The sequence below is a fragment of the Aquila chrysaetos genome, chromosome 4, assembly GCF_900496995.4.
Source record: "Aquila chrysaetos chrysaetos chromosome 4, bAquChr1.4, whole genome shotgun sequence".
NCBI lineage: Eukaryota > Metazoa > Chordata > Aves > Accipitriformes > Accipitridae > Aquila > Aquila chrysaetos.
This window is the reverse complement of record NC_044007.1, coordinates 61,026,048-61,046,451: the sequence shown is the minus strand read 5'-3', so window position 1 is coordinate 61,046,451 and position 20,404 is coordinate 61,026,048. Positions and strand designations below refer to the sequence as shown.

General features: G+C 38.0%; 1 long non-coding RNA gene across 1 annotated transcript in view; it reads right to left on the bottom strand.

Moving 5' to 3' along the window:
* Window positions 1–4,811, bottom strand: part of LOC115340827 — a 64,893-nt gene extending 60,082 nt beyond the window's left edge. The window contains exons 1-2 of the long non-coding RNA XR_003923197.1: window positions 4,699–4,811; window positions 251–347 (exon numbers count right to left, since the gene is read on the bottom strand). This is a non-coding gene — a long non-coding RNA (uncharacterized LOC115340827). The remainder of the gene's footprint in view (window positions 1–250; window positions 348–4,698) is intronic.
* Window positions 4,812–20,404: the final 15,593 nt, after the last annotated feature.

Here is a 20,404-nt window from a genome sequence, read left to right as displayed (position 1 = left end):
TTAAATTAGAAAGGTATTCTTTCACCTCTTCTTTCTTAAAATTTCCCCATGACACTTGAACAGAAGGGCTTGAGAGCCCCAGTCTTTACTGATCAGGATACTCTCCTGAGAGGGGACAACTACAGATCTATATCTGCTAAGACAAAGCAAAGAACTATAGTCAATGTTTACGACATTCTGGATGAGTGCTTTTATCCTCTAAAAAGAGGCATATCACCATGATATTTTGAAAGAAAGCGGGACTCTCTACCTCTTGCCAAAGGAAGTCAGGATTCCAGATTCCAAATGAAGTCTGTACACCTTTAGTGACATGTCACATCTTCAGTCACATCCGAAGTGAGGCACTTCTGTCATCATGAAGATAAAGACTTCATCTAAAACAAAACCTTCTTCACAGAGATTGTGCACAGCAGGCTATGTGCGTGATGTATTTTAATTTCTGCAGTTTTTTCTAAGGCAGGTACAGCTACCACAGGTTGTAATGGGAATATTAATTAAAAATTAATTAAAAACAAACAAACAAAAACCCAAACTGCAACAACACAACAACAACAACAACAAAACCCCTTTGTAAGAGAGAATGCAGAGGAGAGAAATCATACTAATATTGTTATGTAATATATAGGGAGTCAGGTGCCTACTTTAGGAATATGGATTTCATAACCGTAGCCAGTTAGGATTGGCAATATTTTGCTTGTTAAGGTGACTTAAACCTACTTTATAGATTAAACCATAAGTTTCACTTAGATTTGTGCTTCTGTGTACTTATTTTAAATGGCTTAATTACTTACTATATTTTAAATGGCTTAATTTTTTTAAGTTACTTAGACCTTGCAATAGGTTACTAAGGTCTTTCAGAAACTTTGGATCACAGTTTCTAGAAAGCATTTGCAAATCTTCAGTGAATGGGACAAATAAGGGAATTCAGGGTGTTTTAATGTGTACCTAAAATTCAGATTCTAAATCTGTACTATACTACCCTGTATTAGGGCAGTTAAATAACTTGATTTTCAAAGTGCTGAAACCTCCAAATTGTTTTAGCTGTCAGTGGAAGTATCAGGTCTGATCTTATGTTTTCTTCCGGGCAAAAATAAAGTTCTGCAAATAATTGTGCCATCTCTGTGTTGTAAGCAGTACTATACTGCCTGTTGAGAAGCATATGTTCAACACAGTGCAGAGTTCTATTAATGCAGCACCAATGTCAGAGATTTGGCTGCTTCCCAGAATCAACTGACAGCATTGTCTGGGCTCTGTATATTTAATACAGCCTCTCCGCACTCTGAGGAATTTGTGATTTGAAGTGATTTGAGAGAAGGAGCTACTACAAATCTCAATACCCATCCTCCCAACAATAAGGGAAAAACAAATTATTGTGCAGATCTGGTAAAATATCATTCTTTTTTTAAATGAACTGCCACAGAAAAGTATAAAATGTTGAAATTTTAGTTAACTTGCAAGTTCAGATTTTTCAGTGTCCATTGTCAGCTGAAATGTTCTTTCTACTGCTGCTGCTGCTGCCTGCAGCTAGGTATATTTTTCCATTTTGCAGGTATCACCTTTTCTATTTATTTTGTTTAATTGTATCCTGCTGGACTTGGTATTCACTGTATTTCCTATTGTAAAAATTTTTAGAAAAGACATAAATATTAGATAAACATAGATGGCAGATTTTCTTTTTCTTCATGGGAATGTATTTCATGGGTTTTTTCCTTTATACACTGCGGCTTCAGAGTCTGAGCTCTTCTTTCCCAGACAAGCAGCTGACGCTTTTCACAAAGGCAAAGTATGTATCTTCAGCTTCCTAATGAGCGACTTTGGTTCATCTCATAGTTAAGAGATATTCACTGATAGTAAACTGTAGGCTAAAGGAAAGTATGAACCTTTTGCATTCCCTTGCTGTCAATCATTTGGAACTGATATATTGTAAGAATTTTAATCTTACTGTTTTATTTACCCTGATGCATTAAAAATCTAGCACAAATGGGATCTAGAGGCATTTTTTATGCCAGTTTTTCTACCAGGAAACTAATGAGTCTCCATCGCTGTCTTTAAAATAATGACCTAATGAAAACTGTTGACAAGACAGTTCTTTAAGGGCAAACAAGAAGAAGATATTCTGTCCTGATAGTGCTTACATCATAATCGTTAAAGGAAGCTAGAGATTACTCCTTTGGTTAGGAAGAAATCCTTTTGGTTATAAAAATATTATCTAAAGACCTCTTATGAGAAATTCAGTCTATCTCCCTACAACAGGGAGTTTCCCTGGGACAAATGGGATCTTTTTTCACCTAAAGATGTTCTGCTTGGCTTTTTGTTGTGATGTGAATGGTTGAAATGTGTTACGACATTTCTCTCACTTGCATTTATCCCAAACATTTTGGCAGATATGAAAATAATAACTAAGCATACTCACTATAGCCAGGACTATCTTGCCAACCAATATAGCTGCAGCAGCACATGTCGTTCTAGGAACAGCCGGGAGGTACGGAAAAATGATGTGAAAGAATCAGCTCAACGCCTGTGGCTTAAGCAGAATCCTTTCCTCCTGTGACAGTATCTGGATGTCAACTAATGTAGTTCATCATGTATCTTATATGATAAAAGCCTGTGCTATAAATCTAAGGGCTTGCAGTTTGATCCATATAGGATATGATGGAGATTTTTCTGCTCTTATTTTTCTTTTCTTAGAAGCCGGTAAACTGAATGCTATTTATACCAGAGGATATTATTTACATCAGAATTGGGTCCCAGCTTCAGGAACAACCAAGGGTTTTGGAAGTGCCACAACCCCTTTACATTTTGCCTTCCAGGAGGCAGAAGCAGCAGTGGGCTGCTCTGAGTGATTCAGAGGGATTTTGTTAGGGAAGAGATTCCTTCACCATTCCTTCCAGTGTGATGGAAGCAGTAGTAACCTCTGTCTCTGGGGAGGGTTACAAGCAGGTGTAGGACAGGCCATTTGACTCTGCATAGTACTCCTTCCTTAACAGACACTTTCCCTGCTGTGGGGAAAAGCCAGACAGGGAAGGTTCCTATGGCTTTATGTCAGTTCATGTTGCACCATTTGGATCACTTTAACTCAAGCTGCAAGGGAAGCACTCAGGATTCAGAAATACTGAATTTCATATTCTTTACACATACTGAATACACCTCTCTGGGTGCAAGTACATTATGCACTTTCTACTGACATCATTCCGTAGGATATTTTTTTATTGGAACCCATGAATTACTAAGCACCTAAGATGGGATGCAAATATAGACTGAATGGAGGCTGCACAAGCAAACATCAAACTGCATTTCCTGACTTTGTGTTTAACAGTAAATCTAAAGTAACATTCTTTCAACCTGCTTTTTCTGGCTTTTTTTTTTTGATCTAGTCTAGATGTAAGTTTCAACAAAGCAAGCCTTAACACCTAAGAGACAAAGCAGTGTGATGAAGAATGCCTAATTACATTATTTTTATTTCACACATTTATTTGAAAGGTTATCAGTGCTGATTGTTCTTTCCATTCATTTTACTTTTAAGGAGAGCTTTGGGAAAAGAATTAAAATATAATGAGAACTGTTGGGTACCAAAGATATATTGAAATATATGCATACATTAAAATACCATAAGAAGACCCTAAATTTATTCCTTGTCAAATCTGGAGTCAGCATACAGCTGGACATCACAAATACATAGACACAAGATAAAAAATAAACAGAAAGCACTGAGCAATTAGCAGGAAGTGTGTCTGGTTTTAAGCCCAGAAACTGAACATTGGTTGAATATACAATCTCTGGTAAAAATATTGTAGAAACTTAGGCAAGTCTAAGAAAATTATTAACACGGTAATAATTGACTTTTAGAAGACTCATCACTAGGTCCAATATGTAAAATAATGTAACAATTTTTTGACCCAAACAGTAAATAGATACTACACTCTCATTATTATGGGTTAAAGGAAAAAACAAAACAAAACAAAACAAAATGGAGAAAAAACCCCATGAGATTCTGATTGTATAGTTCCACTAGTATATGTACTGATCACTGGCAAAGGGCAGCAAGGAAATGATAATGATTTGTTTGTACAAAATGCTTCTCTGTTTGGATCTGGATGACATCAAAGTAGAATATCTGACAGCTTCCCTTAGCTTGTCAGAGCATAATAGCAGCTTACAGAAACAAAGCTTTGCCTGCAAAGAGACTTGGAATCACAGCAGAGGAAGCTTGTGTGTAAAACAGAGATGAAGAAAACCCAGCAAAGGTGGGAGACTCTCCACAATATTTTAATGTAGTGTTTGAATTTCAAGCTCCGTTACGAGTATGTCTCTGAAGCCAAAACAGTTCAGCTTCTGAGGACATCTGAGTTCTGCCAACTTATTTTTTTAAACATTTTTAGTTAGATATGAAGGAAGCTGATTTCGTATTCTTCGAAAGCCATTTGACAAACTCAAAGGAAAACAAGTAAAGAGAATAAGCACACAACTGAGCACTGTCAAAGGCCCTAACACTGACTACAGTCAAGATATATTGTCCACTTTCTACTTGTTCACGTATTATTCTTTTTGCTGAGATTGTCTGCTAGCTGATCAATTACTGGATATGCACAAAGACAGTAAAAACATTAGTTAATCAAATATTCAGCATCTGGACGTTTTTGAGCCCATTGTTATCAGCAGAATCTACACATAAATATAAATATCGCTGAATCTTCTTACCTAGCAGGAATGGTTATTGCCAAGTCTGCATTAGGGAACAGTACATGGTGCAGAGGTTCCCGGCTTATGATGACCACAGGGTCTGTGAAGACAGACAGCTCAGTTGTGAAAATTGAGAAAGCTTTGTTTGCATGGCCCTATGCGTGAGCAAATAAATGCTGGCTTACAAATCTCATCATCTTGCTACTCCAAGCTTCCAGTTTTGCAGTTAGCACTGCAAGGCACAGAAATCCCTGCTGTCATGGTGTAGACACAGCCTCAAAAACACAGCAGAAGGAGAAAAAACAAGTCCCAAGTCACACATAACTGCAGAGGAAAACAATTGCATAGATTTACATCCAGAAATGAATGGGAAGTTAGTACCATCTCTGGAAAGTGAGAATATAAAGCTCCATGTAATAATTAGGACTACACAAGGTTAAGATAAATAAATAAATAAATAAATAAGTATATAAGGTAGCAAAACATTATGAAATTATGTTCCTAAGAGTCAAAGTCATACTGAGCTCTTTATCTACAAATAAATGTAGTCTCTGTACTATTACCAAAATGAAAAAAAAATAACCATATTATTGTTTCCATTTATCAAGGAAACACCAAGTTTCTTGATCCCACTCACCATCAAGTAGGACCCCAAAACTAAATAATTTCAACAAAAGATTGTGCTGTTTATAGGAATTGAAATTTTGGAAAAAGAATCATGTTAGCTTTTTACCTAAGAAAGGAGCTGAAATTGCAAACTGGCAAGATCAGCAGGTGTAGGGAGTGGTCACTTGGACATATGTTTAATAAATTGGTAACTTTTGGGTGGTGTATGCTGCTTTGCCTTCCTTTCCATTCAACATAACTTCTTGATAGTGGACTCTGTGACCCTAGTGGGACAGAGGTCTGAGTAAAGGCTTGTGCAGCTTGTTATTCATTCATTCAATAAAGAAAACTATCACTGATTTTCTATTACAGGATAGGCAACTGGAAGAAAAAATAATTGGGAGAGATTTGTTGGTGGATTTTTTGTTTGTTTTCATAGGTGACAATTTTGTTAATCAGTCTATGAATTTTAGCTCTTCAGATCATTACAACATATAAAAAAGGTCAAATTAGTTTCTTGCAAAAAATGCAAGAGTAGATTTTGACTTTTTGTCCCACTTTTTCTCAGAGTTAGCAGGAAGAAAGTTGTGTAAACTTCTGTTTCTGACAATAAAAATGAGTGTAAAAATATATCTATGTAATTGCTTTCCTACCTTTTTTAATATTGGTTGTCACAAGTATAATGGCTTAAAGAGATAGTATATGTTATGCTTGGGATAAATATTCCGTAATATTAAAAGCATAACAAGGTGGAGTTTGTTGTTACGACAATTTATTTTTATACAAGTGACCTATCAGTAATGACCTTGACTCAGGAACATTTCTTAGAAAATTAATAAATGATGGAATAAATGACCTGTGGAAAAGTCATGGGCCACCAACTCTCCCAGCTGGTCATTAATCCCCCAGAAGTGCTGCAGACCCTGACCATTAAGGTTTAATTAATGTATTAATACAGCATCTAAATGCTGAACGGCATTTTCTTTTTGTATAATTAACCTTTTGTGAATATTTTATTAATGGAGAAAGGTAATATATGTTTGCCAGGGAGATGCGACATTATTTCTGTTATTCACAGTAAACACAAATAAATTATGGAAAGCTCTTCATGTGTTTGTACATTTCACACTTCTGAGAGCTGTTGACTATTGGAAATGAAGGGCAAGGGCATGATTAGAAAGGCTTATTACGTACTGGTTCAATACTTTGGTGCTATCCTTCATGAATGCGTTTACCACTCAGCCAGAGCAGTCTATGAAATCTCAGCAGGGCAGGCAAAATTGAATTTTGCTGCTTCTGCCACAGGGAAGCTAAAGGGCAGAGGATGAGGGCAGAGCCGAGATGATAGATCTGCAAAAAGATCCTCGGAGACCCAGGCTTACTTTGCCTGTAGCCACTTGAGAATGGATTTCTAGGGATGCTGTCATGGATATTGCCAATGATTGTCATATGAGTGGTGAATGCTGTTATTGGTTTAGTTGCCTGACTACAGCAGATGCTCCTTACATGCTAGGACACTAGTTTCCTCAATGGCAACAGCAGGAGCAAGGCTGGCTTTCCAGAGCTCTTAAGGAAACTGAGATATACAGTTAACAGGAACTGTCATAAACATTAATTTCCTGTCAGCATTGCCAACATGATGCAGTGCCAGTGGTCATAATTTAAACTTGTTTGGAACATAAACCTGGTCTTGCAATTTTTAAAGCTGATTAGGGGTTGTAGACACTCATCTTCAATTAGGGAGTTCCTGATGCCCTTATTAGCTAGATTTTGAAAATTTTATATCTAACTCATAACCAATTAAGTTGTACTATTCAATGCATGGCCAAAGACACTTCATTTCTAGATGACTATTAAACCAATATTTATGCTCCTAAAGGGATAAGGTAAATGTTTGTTAGTATTTAAAAAGCATTTTTTTCTATTTATGTCTAATATTCTCATAGCCTTCAGATGAATAACTAGACTGTATTCTAAGCATCCATCTGCCTCTCAGAGAATATACATCTTTAAACATAAATATGATGCATTATTTTCATATAGACTATTCCAATTTTAACCACTATTAGGTATTAAGTAAAAGCTTTCCCTTTCACATTTAATAAATAAATAAATAAATAAATAAAACACAGCTTGAGACATAAATTCTCCACTACGAATTATTCTCTTCACATCCAGAAAAGGACTTCCAAGCAGTTCTCAAATTATTAGAAAAAAACCCTTTTGCTATAAAAAGCATTGATTGTCAGTTTAATTTATGTTTAGCATCTTCCTTTCATTTAGGAATACAAATTTAAAGAAAAATCCTGAAAATGTTGCTTTGTCAGATATGTATTTACCTTAGAACAGGGGACAAAATATTCAGCAAGGTTAATGGAAGAGAAGGAAGAAAGCTAATTAAATGTTTACTTTTGCCTTGATCTGATTTATCTTGCAATTTTCTGCCTTATTCTGCCTGTTTACTAAATAATGTATTAAATACATTCCTGTTATTTGCACTCATGGGAGCAAAAATTACATAGGAACTGGATATTGCAAAACAAGTACACTGGAACATATGTTATTATCACTAACAACCCTGCACAACAGGCTGAAATAAATTACACTCATTCTTCCGTTACATGTTTTAAAGTAAAAGGTAATCACTTTAAAATGAGTAAAACTTGATCTATAACTGGTTGGAAACAATTTGTTTTCTGGTTTTTGTCTCTTGAAAGGAAATGGGAGTTTCTTGCAATGACTTCCCTGTAAATTTGTATTTCCCTGTAGATGACCAACCAGCTTTTACTGTCTTGCATCCACATTTTAAAAAGCAAACAAAACCAAACAAAAATCAAACAGGTCCCAGCTTTATCCTTACAGCTGTTGAGGTTGGAGGACCCTAAACTAACATGTAATTTAATCTGTGGAAAAAGAATAGGGGGGAAAAATTGGAATTCATTCATTAAAATAATACAGTTACATCCCCATTGTATTGAATTGTGAGGTTACAGTCTCTGTAAAACTCTATCTGCACTTGTTTATAACCACTGAACTTAAACTGCAGCACTGAAAGGTGTCTATATCAGGTGTCTGCCTCAGGCTGAGTATTTTGGGTGAATCTTAATCTAAAATGCTATCTTTTCTTAAAAAAAAAATTTAAAAAAAAAAGAAAAAAAGAGTTGATGCTGAAAAAGTCCATTGCAAAACTCTAGCATTTCCTTTCTTTCGAGCAAAGAAAAGGAATTCACTGGGGCTGAGACGGTGCTATCTGTCTAGTATCAAGAGTGTGTCATTTCACGTGGGAATTATAAGGTTGGACCAAGACTACAGGCAGCAGAGGAAACACAAGAGCAAAAGAACCACTGTCAAAAAATGCATTTTTCACATATTGAGTTGAAACTGCATAGCACTTAGCTTCTGTAGTAAGCTGCCTGTAACTTGCTGTTACTGGAGAGAGAAGGGCAGGCAGAAGTTTGTCTGCAATTCCAAGTAAAAATCAAGGCTGTGAACAGGGAGTTTCTGTCTTCTGCTTAACCTGCACTTCCCCCTGCTGATGTCCTGGCGAGAAGAAGGAAGTGGGATGGAAATAAGTGAATAGCCTGGAGGGAAAGAGGGGAAGAGGGAAAGTGCAAGGTCAAGAAACAAAAAGCAGATGTTATGATGTTGGAAAATAGGACCCTTGAGGAACAGGAGACAAGAAGGTTAGGTGAGAGCTATGAAATTGGAATAAAAACTACTTTATCTCCTCACCATGCCACAGCATTTTTTCCCTTTAGTGTCAGGGGGGGAAAAGGAGGGGGAAAAAAAAGAAAAAAGCACTTGCCATGCTAGAGGAAATCTTAAAATACATTCTTTTTAAAATGGAACATTTTAGTTGTCAGCATCTCATACCATTTTCCTTATGACATTGTTTTGCTCTTATGCTTATTTCTGTTTGAATGCAGATCCTAACTGTTAGCCTGGCAGCTCTGAGGTACCCTCTCTCAAGAGTACAGCGTTATGGAGAACACTTCAGACAACTGTTACCAAATATATAAACTGGATTGGGAAATTTCTAAGGGAGTGAGATAGAGTAATCGGTCTCACAGAGAAATCACATGACAGGAAAAAATATGAAAATCTATGAGTGATAGTTTCTATTTTGGTGAGGTAACAATCAAAAAAAAAAAATACTGTGACCTTTCTTTTATTGTTGATGTTATTTTCCTGGAAGTGATTATTATAGTTTCTTCATCTTGCTGTATGACCGTACCTTATCTGTGATACTTCAAATGTCAGTTTGGAACAGCAGGGCACATTTGGGTCTAAAAGTAAGATATAGGGGGGAAAATGCAACTTTGATTAAAAAAAAAAAAAAAAAAAAAGATAGACTTAAAAAAATCCTAGATTGGATGTACATATTTAGACATATCCTCCAATATTCTGACTAGAATGGCAGGAAACAATTGTGCACCAAAGTAATTATAAAATTGCTGCAAAGTGGCTGTTGTTGGGTTTGCTGTGAAGGACAGGGAAAGGCTATCTCTCAACAGTATCCATCTTCAAACAGAAAGGAACTTGGCTTTGTGCCCTTATTTACACACGGTACAAGCCCTCTGGAAATCCCCTCATGGTTTCAATAACAGACTGAATTTGATTAATTTCTGTGTTAAATTAGTAAGCTTCAAAGTCCGCTATACAACTGCAGTATAATTAGTAAATGCTTACGGAGACAGAGTTCCTGTGATACCAAGGCCTCCCCATAAGTGGAGATCATGAGTGGAAACAAGATCCTCTTCAGGAAAGCCATTGCAATTTACCTTTGTAACATTAGAGCAAACACTGTCTGCTTTTGCTTTTTGGTTATAATTTTAGAATAAGAAATGGAAAAGTGCTCTTCAGAGAGCCGATTGGAAGAGTCAACATAATTAATAACAGTATTTTGTTGAGGATTTGAGGTTCAGGTGCTTCCCGTTCCAGAAGAATATGCTCCCTCACTTTTTCTTCATTCAGCGGCACTCAACTTGAGAAGCAATCCTAACAGAAAACTACCTATGAAGAAGGTGGGATTTTTTTTGCTTATGTTGATAGAACTAGGCTTTTTACCCTTTCTCCACAATTTGAGCCAAAGAAAATCCACAGCTAATGCGGATTTGCCACCTACACAATCATGAACAGTGTCCTATATTTAAAGCAATCAACTGATAAATTTAGCTGCATACAGCTTTGTTGTTGTATAAGTTATAACTGATTTTTAATGTATTCCTTCCCACAGTTCAGCATTTTTATTAATTAAAGAATCCTTTTCAACATTTTTCTCTTTCTCTCCTCCTCTTCCTGCCTCTTCCTCATATGTTTGTATAGAGTTGTCAATGAAAGGTAGATAGCAAATTTCACAGTCCCAAATAAAGCTGCGTTTGAAAATAATGACGATGATAGGCATACATTACCTCATCACAATATTTACTCTTTAAACTGCAGTCTCATGTTATTGTTGAGCTCAAAATAAACTACTTTTATAGCAGGATATTTCTTTTAACGTTCCATTTTTAAAATAAATTTGCTGCATCATGTCAAGAAAACCGTTAAAATATTGCACAGTGTATGACTGATGTACTGCATTATTTCCCCAAATCTCTGATGCTATATAAGCCCCACTGCCATGGGCTAGTTTGGATCTTTTACACAGATTTTCTTAAAGGATATGTGTACATCTCAAACTGTAATATCACAAGATTGACATAGACGTTGATTTGCTTTACTGTTAATGACCAAGGGGTTGATTTAATGTCTGAGAAGCAGACAATAGATTCTTCTTGACTTCGGATAGTGCTGGACTGGATGACAGACATTGGGTTAATCTCCATCTACACTGACATATCTAAACCAGTTGCCTATATCTCGACTTGCTATCTAGACTTCTTCCATAGCTTGGAGGGAAAGAGGTGCTCATTGTACTTTGTTTAACATATTCTAAGATAGGTGACTTCGAACACATACCTAACTTCAGATGAGAAGGCCAGATGAGTGGTGTCTGAGCACCCCTCTCCAATGCTTGGCTTCCTATTTGCTTTTTTTTTTTTAGGACAGTCCCAATCCCCTTTGCAGGCCTTCAGACACAGAAAGAAATTTTAAAATATTGGGGTTTGGGGAAACTCATCCAGTTTAAAACAAAAGCTGAATTGCTTTTAAATATTTACATTGTTTAATGTTTGAAATATTTACATTTGTAACTGTAGATACTTTAAACTTTCTTTTTCTGACTGTGTTTCTATGCTTTATATTTTGAAGGCAAGCCTTTTGATTTTTAATATTCTTAATAATAGGTGTTCTAATTATGGAAATAAAACATCTTTTTATTTAATTTGTCCTGTTTGATGTTCTCAGGCAACCTAATGTGTTGAAGCTTTGCCTAAAGAAAAGGTTTACTCTGTGGTAGAACAAAGACAGAAACAAGTGCTTGAACAAGTTTGTGCTATTTTCTACTATATTCAAAACACTCATGCTAATTTAGCAGCAGACTGAAAGTTCTTATTTTCTTATTCATTAGGTTGTTAAGGTCTTGGAGGTCAAGAGAAGGTTGGGCACCTTGTCCCTGACAAGTGAACTGCCAAGGGGATGAGGAATATAGAGATGCGAGTGGGTAAGATGACTAGAAATTTGCTCAGTTACTGTCATAATTTCAAGAGATTTCATGTATTCGCCTAGAATGTTTTGATCCCATCAATCAGCGATGTCAATAAAACATTTACTTTTACAGAGAACTGTCAGGAAAATTCTGAACAATTCTCAGTAATTTCTTTGCAACTTTAGGCAGCAGCAGTGCATGTCTGTCACACATCTAATGAGCTCTGCATTGAAATAGCTGGAACTTGGATAGTTTTCGGGGCATACTGCAAAACCATGTGGATTTGGGAGGAAGAAGGAAGGGCACAGAGCTTACTAGGGATATTTTGCTGCCTTCCTGGCTGCCAGACATAATCCTGTGTTTGTGGGACAGGCATGGTTCAGCACAGGCAATTGAACTCATCTTGGTTTTTGACGGGCTGTGTTTGTGTATTTGTTTGCTTGCTGCTGTTGTGATTGTAAATATATTACAAAGGATCTGGAGATGGAGAGAGATTCATTTTTTTGTGTGGTAGAAAAGCAAAGGGGAAAAATTTGAAACTGAAGGCTCCACATTTGTTGACAATTAGATAGAAAGAGATCTATCAATTGCCACGTTTTCTGGAAATGAAAAAATGTCAGAAATATGCTAACAGCTTAAGTGTTCTCTGAAGCATTTGTGATGGCAAGTACCTCATGTTAAATGGATGACTATTTTTGTTCTTACATCTACTGCCTTTCAGTAGTACTACTTAGAAAGCACACTTGAGTTAATTTATCTTTCTGTGAATACATCATTTGTGTGAGTCAAAATAATACTGTTCACCTGTGCCAAGGTTATCTATTGTATGTATGTATATACGAAAAAAATGTAACAATTGATATACAACACTTCTTATAGATGTTTGTAACTTCTTAAAGCCTCATAAAAAAAACAGTCTGTTATACTATATATGCATTGTTGATTTAAGAGTTGTACTGCAGACTATTATAATCAGCTTTGTAACGGTTACTACTGGGATTCTGAATGAGTCCACAATAGTTTAATGAATCACTAGTGCAATCAGGGCCAACTCCAGGCTTTGGCAGAAGAGGCAGTTGCCTAGGCAGCAAACCGGAATGGACAAAAAAAACATCCATAGCTTAATTATCTTCCCCTAGCTATGCTATATGTCTGGGAAGTCACTCTGGTTGGCTAATGTTGCCAGAAAGGGCAGGGTGTATAGGCCAGGAGTTACTCCTGTGTGAAACAGGGACAGGAGAAAAGAGGCACTAAGTGTGATGTCAGATTCTGCCATCCCATTTCAGCTCTTCTTCTCCCTATGTCTTCTTTTACAGCTGAAGGACCAGACTTACCTCCCCACACTTAGAGTGGCAAAATTCATTTTTGTCTGTGTTACTGAGAGGTCTCAAGCTGGTTCCAAAAGCAGTTATGTTAGCAGAACAGAAAGCAATTCAATTGCCATTATAAGAAACCTATTTATATGACCTTTATAAATGTCCATTGTGTTTTTCCACTTTTCTAGATGAATGAATGCCATAAAAAAAAGTCTGGTGTGATGAAAAATTCATAGAGTTTAAGACCTTTGAATTTCTCCTGATAGTATCTATTATCAAATTTGACAAAATCTTTTGAGAGGCACATCCGGTCTTAATTAAAGACTTCAAATTACAGAGAATCCATCATATTCTTTGAAAAGCTCTACCAGTCTTGATTACAACCACTGTTAATAATGTACAACTTATACATCATTAAAGTTTGAGCTTCAGGTTCCAGCTATTTGATCATTTCATACCTCTTGCTGTTAATTTATGAACCCTCCAGTGTGACCTCTCTGTGTAGTGATCTATAGACTGATCAGCTTGCATCCTAACTTTATTCTCCCAAATTTAAATAGAGTTGTCTCTTTAACATGGGTCAGCTGTGAACCATCCACTGCCCTGAAGTAATATTCAGGCTAATTTTTAATGTCTCAGCTTAGATCCCAGAAGGAACAGCTTCATTAATAGAGCATGTTACCTATTCCAGTTAGCTAAGCTTGTTACAACTAGCTTGGGTACCTGTGTGCAGAGCTACACTGTGTTATATAGCCATAACCAGTCTCTCTGGCAGCATTTACAAGTTAAAAATAATGACAACAAAGGTACTCGGAATAACAGAGTACAGATGGTGAAGAAACCTGTAGGCCAAAATACATTAGCAGGAAAACCGTAATAAAAGTGGAATCTTCCCAAAATTTAGCCTTTGAAAGATCTAGGTTAAATCCCAAAGAATTTAATACAAACCCCATATTCTAGGCTGAGAGAGAACACAAGTCTCTGTGCTGTCTATAATCCGGCCTAAGTCAATCACAACTTACTGGTATATTGTTATGACCTTAATATTTCTGCACTGCTTTCCTCACATGAATTAAAGGAGGCCAGTGGCAATCTACTTAACATTTAGCAAAGTAAATGTTAAAATTAACCAGTAACTGCAAGTGCTTGGGAATGTATTTTTCACAATAACATTGAAAAATATTTGCAGCAATGAGCTCTTACTTGAAGAGGCTTGATAGCCTATACTTTCAACATTTTTACACGCCTAACTCTCAAATTGTTAAGGCTTACTTAGATGATTAAAAATAGTTGGCATTCTAGACCCCTCCCCCTGCAGAACAAAATGTCAGAATTAAGTGTGGAAGGATTCAACCAGCTTTATAAAGTCTGTTTACCTTAAAGTACTCTCCAAAGAAGTGGTTTTTACTACTCCCCACCTCCAGACATATATTGTTGCCTTATGCCAGGTGAACTAAACTGAGGGAAATATCTAGCTGGAAACTAATCTTTATTTTGTCAGGTGAAACTTTTGCAAAATCAGTCCCCTTACCTGGTTCATCACAGCTCTATCGTCCTTGAAAAAGGAGGGGATGGGAATAGGCAACCAGATAGGACAAGAGTGGTAGATCACTCCTTTCCAAGGAGCCCTCATTAATGTTAAACTAGTTGTAGAACCACACCTTTCCATTAAGTAGTACTTCTTAGTCCTTTTATTAAATCTAATAGGACTGTGCAAAGTAAGATATTCCACTAAGTTGGATGAATGTGGCCTTTATTGACAGCAAATCACTTAGGATGTTTAGGTAGAATGGGTTAAGTATTATGTAAATTCAGAGTACTGTGCTGCAAACTGAGATACTCCATTTTAACCTGAGAACTTGCCTGTTTCCCTGTGATAATGAGTGAAATAATACATGTTACTCCAGCCCACACTCCTTTTAATGCAGTACGCTTTGTTGAAGTAAGTACAATGTTTGAATTCCTTGTGATGTAAATCACCTTAATATCTGTCTTAAATATTGTTTGGTTTATAAAAAGCAAAACCAGGAGATACTATTAATCACTGCTGCCAACCTGAGCATACCCATATGGGTTGTAATCTGTAGCTTTCCAGTTTTCTAATGCTTCTAAAGCTGCTAAATATAAGCCTGTACATTAGTATAATGAATAGAACTACAAAAAATATGCTTAGTTAAGATTTGTAGTTGTACTCTTTCACTGTAATGTCTAATTTAGTCTCTCCTTAATCATATAATTTGGAGACAATGGTGTAGATCATAACAGTTTTTATTTTCAGTCTTATGATTTAATTGCTACCTCTGTAGGTTCTGCTTGTCCAGTAAGAACATTTTTCATATATATTCCTCATGGGCTGGACAATATATTTAAAAATCTCTTTAAGCTAATTCTAATTTATGGTTACTAGCAAATAAGAATACTGTATTAATAACTGCTGGCGGAAGGTCACCAGTGATGGGGTACTGGGATTTAGGCCCAGATCCAAAGCTTATGAAGTCAATAGAAAGGCATGCACTTCACTGAAATCACAACAGTGAGTTTATGTTAGGATTGCAAAGCTACAGCTGAAATACCTCTGCGAAAATGAAAAAAACATGGGATTTGTTATACTGGAATCAAAGGGTAGGTATGCCTCCACGCATTAATTCTTCATGTGTGACCTTTATTTGCAGTCCAAGGGTAAAACCCTGTTTATAGCAATATTATATAAAGCTTATCTACCTCACGAGATCATGATGTTAGGTTCTTCTCTGGCCCAAACTATAGCATCTATTTGATCACGCATATGTCTGGTGAATGTTATATCCTGGTTCAAAATCTAACGTCTGGTGAGCTTAGTGTCAAGTTTTTTTAGTGGTTTGTTTTCGTGGTTTTTTTTGGGGGGTGGGGGAGTTTGATGTCAAGATTTCCTTAGACTGCCAAGACACCAGGGCAAGGAAAAGAAGACTCCTTCCTCTTCCACTTTTTTGTTTTTATGTTCTGATTAATTTGCCAACGGATTGTATTTAATACGGCAACATCTAGGGACAGGTTGCACAATAGCCAAAACACAATCAGCAAGCCTTGAGTACTTAAATGCTTCCATAAATACAACATTTGTAGCATTAATCTGCTTTCTCCAATTGGTGATGAGTTTCCATGGTGAAAAATGTTCACCGCTGTAGATCTGCACAGATGTAATTCCGATGAATTTGATTTCCTAAGAATTTGGCGCTGCACCGTTCCAACCAACTGCTGAGAATCTTCCCGAGGTCCCACTGCTGTACACAATGTCATCCCTGACTTTTTTAAACCGCTTCCACTGAAGATTCTTTGATAAAAACACTGCCAAAGTACAAATAGTCCCATTTGCTTAATACGCAGTGTCTGAGATAGTCATGAATGGACTCAAAATTACCCCTGTATGCAGCTGGCATTTTTAAGGTGCAGTTTCACAATCTACTTAAGCTGGCCTAAAACTGTGCCGCCCTGTTGTGTCTGCACAAGCAATTATATGGCAATGAGACTGCCGACTGCTCCGACACAAAGGGGCTGGCAGGAGCACGCAGCTGGGACGGAGAAAAAGTGCAGCACTGCGGCTTTTGGCAGTTGCTCCATCCTACGTCTCTCTGCTGACAGCGAAACCAGGCACTCCAGTCTTGCAGTGTTGGAGAACTCCACTAAAAAGAAGAGTCTTTGTAATATGGGAAAAAATGTCACTTCCTTTCCTACTTTGCTTGTGCAGTGTGATAAACTTAATCACGTTAATTTTTAGTTTTATTAAACCCAGGATATTCTTGTTTGCTTGTTTGTGTTTTACTGCCGTTGCTTTTAAGTAGTTACCATTCCTAAGTTTAAAAAAATCTTAAATAAAAATAATAGATAATTAAAAAATAAAAATAAACATTAAAAAAACCCAAAACTGTAAGAACAGTATCACCACATGCTGTTTTGCTCTTTTCTGCATACTCTACAACACAGTTCCCTTGTATTGACTCGACCCCCAAAGGGTAGGAAATTAAATATCAATTTTTTACATACTTTTTGTTTCACCCCCTTTATTTGTCAAATGTTCATCAGCAACATCAGATTTCTCCCTCCAAAACTAGTCGACTAGCTGACAGTGTGGGGTTTGCTTGTGTTCCTGTCAGGTGGGGTTTCAGGTGTATTTCAAAAATTCACAATGAGTTAGATCTGCGAGTGGATTTACATTAAGAAAATTGTATCTTTCAGGCCACAGTTAGGTTTAGTCATGAAATAAGCACTGAGGCCTGCCAATATGGAGAGGTTTCTGAGTGGCCAAGAACTCTCCCCCAAACTTGTGATGCCTCTGCAATAAAACCTGTCCTTTAAACTTAGGAGTTTATATATGTTTGCTACTTGAGGAGTCAGGCAGAAGTTTCAAGAGGCCACCGTTACTGGACACCTAGTTACCTCAGTCCAGATCCTACCTAAATACCTGGCTCTTTTTGTGTATGTGGATCAATGTCTCATATTTGACAGCAGCATCTCATTCATTTATGAACTTTTGAATTATTATCCTCTTTGACACTGGCAAATATTTTGTTGCAGTCCAGCTGATTATCCTACTTTTCACTTCCATCTGTTAGCACTTGGCCTGTACTCAAGCAGGATAACACTGCTAGCATTTTCAAGATCATTCAGATGGCTGATTTTGGTATTAATGCAGAATGCTATCCCTGAAGCGGTACACCGGAGAGTATCACCAACAACGACCCATGATTTCTTATACTAAGAACTTGAAGTGACAGTGAGCTCACTTTCCCATGAGCCAAAACTAATTTTCTTGGGAGATATTTTACAGCATCTTTTTCCTTCTGATAGCATCTCAGCCTTGCTTTTCAGCTATTCATAGTTATGAAGAATATTTGAAAATGTAACAAAATAATGCAATTTGTTGCCAGATGGTCAGTGTTTCTACAAATAAAAATGTAAATGGTAACTTTTAATAGTTACTTTCACAATTAACAGTTGTTCTGAAAGTGACCTTGATTTTACTGACCACTCCTTAACCGGCATTATGCTATTGAGTAAGGCAGAATGCCAATGCAATTCAGGCTCATTTTATGCAAAAGAGTTGGTTACAACCCAGGGTCACTATTTCTAATTACCTTAATCCAACTCCCTTCAAGGTTGCTTCACTTAATTGTTTCTCCTGGATACCAGTTGAATCCATGGTTTTTTGTTTTTGTTTTTCAGTTGTAGTAGAGTAACTATGGGTCTCTGCTGAGTACCGAAAATTACCAGTAGAAAAATAATTGAATACTAGTTCTACCACTACTGGTATTTGGGGGGGGGGGGGGGGGGGGGGGGGGGTGTTGAAGCAAAATGACTTGAAAATGGCAGAAAGTAAGTAGCCTATACTAGTTGAAAACATACATGGTTAAAGATGCTCTTGCTTTGCAATTGGCTTAGCAGAAGATCAGCCTTAAGTATTCTGCCAGCGCATCTTTGATAACGTGAAAGAGCTTCCGCAGAAAAAGCGGAATGCCTTACAAATGCCTTTACTGCCTTATAAATAAGACTTTATCAAAATTGTATCATTTGTGAATATATGGGGGCAGTCAATAATTCATTTTTGTGCTTCTCCACAGATATAGCATTGCATCTGAACACTGTAAATGTAATGATCTCACCACAGGTCCCAGAGAGTGAGAAGGGCTCTTGGGAGAGCTTTACTCTTGCTTTTAACCTAACACAAGTCCTTCACATATTCTGCTTATTCAGAATTGCCTGAGAATTTATGGGACAAGTCATTCTCTGAGACTTCAATATGTTCCAGAATGGGTCAGCCTTGGGAAAAATGTAAAGGGTACAATGCAGGGTACAATGGGGGGAAAAAGATCTGGGAGGTGTTCCTTTGTAGGGTATTCCACTCAGTTTCTACCAGCTTAAAGAGGAACGTGGCCTCTATTGTTGTTTTACATTTTCTTTTGCTCTCTTGCTGGAATAACTTCCCCATTAGCACGAACAGGCAGAATTTTAACAGATTCAAGGTCAGGGAATTATGTGCTGATCTTTGGTCATTATGGAAATTTCTTCTGATGGGAAGATATGTTCCAGGCAATAATCAGTATTTTTCCCTCTTAAGCCAAGTCCACAGGGCACATCTGAAAGATTAGGATAGTTCCAGACATAGTTCATCATTGATGGAAATGTGCATAATTTAATAATTTAATCCTTCTAAGGTGCTCTCCATAGCACAAAGAAACAGAATCAGTATCCATAATGTATAGCCTTTATATATTCATATATTCATTTCAAGATAGCTATGCATTGAGTAGCTTAAGAAATACTTAAATATGCAACTGTATTTTCTAAGATATCGGGGGGGGGGGGGGGGAGAAAGTTAAGAAGAATACAGGCTATGCCTGGGAAAAAGTGGCGACTTACGCCATCAGGATGATTAAACCCCACGTCCTTTGAGGTACAGTTTACAAACATAGTAAACGGTAACACACATCCGAAACCTCACACCCTTTCTTTTCCTAGGGCGCACTTGCTACCGAAGAACAGCTTGCTGTCGCATCAGGCAGGTTACAAAACCAGGCTCCGAAAGTCATCACCGGCAATCCGAACCGCGATTCAGAATCAGGAGTGCTCTTGAATTTCGTGGGCGGACCACAGGCGGGCTAGCCAGCATTTTCTACGACCCCTCCACCGCACCGCCGGCCGTGAAACGAGTTGAGGGGCTGAGGTTTTTACACCTCATCACGGTTTTATATTTTACTTCAGAAGCCTTCAGCCGAGGCTGAATGAGAACGGGTTTAACGCATCGCATAAAATAAAAGTGCCTGCGCAGGGAGGCAGTTCTGAAAAGCGGGACCGCTCCGACAAGCCGATGCGGCGTATCCCCGTGGTTTCCGAGATACGGGCACTGTCAGGGATTTATTCCGCGCTCACAAAGTTGCTCCCACAGGAGGGAGGGCTCCGGCCCGGGCCGGCCCTGCCCGGCCCCATCCTGCCGGCCGGTCCCCCGGGCCGCCGCCGTGCCCTGCCCTGCCATCGCTCCGCCTGGGGGCCGCCGGCCGGCCGGCCGGCCACGGAGGGGAACCCCCGCCGCAGCTTTATCTTCCCGGCAGCCCCTCTCGCACCCCGCTCCCCGCACCGGGACCCGCTCCACCGCCGCCCCCCGGGACCCTCCCTCGCCGCCCCTCACCGCGCTCTCGGGGCGGGAGCCGCCCGGGCGGCGCGGCCCCGCCTCCCCCGGGCC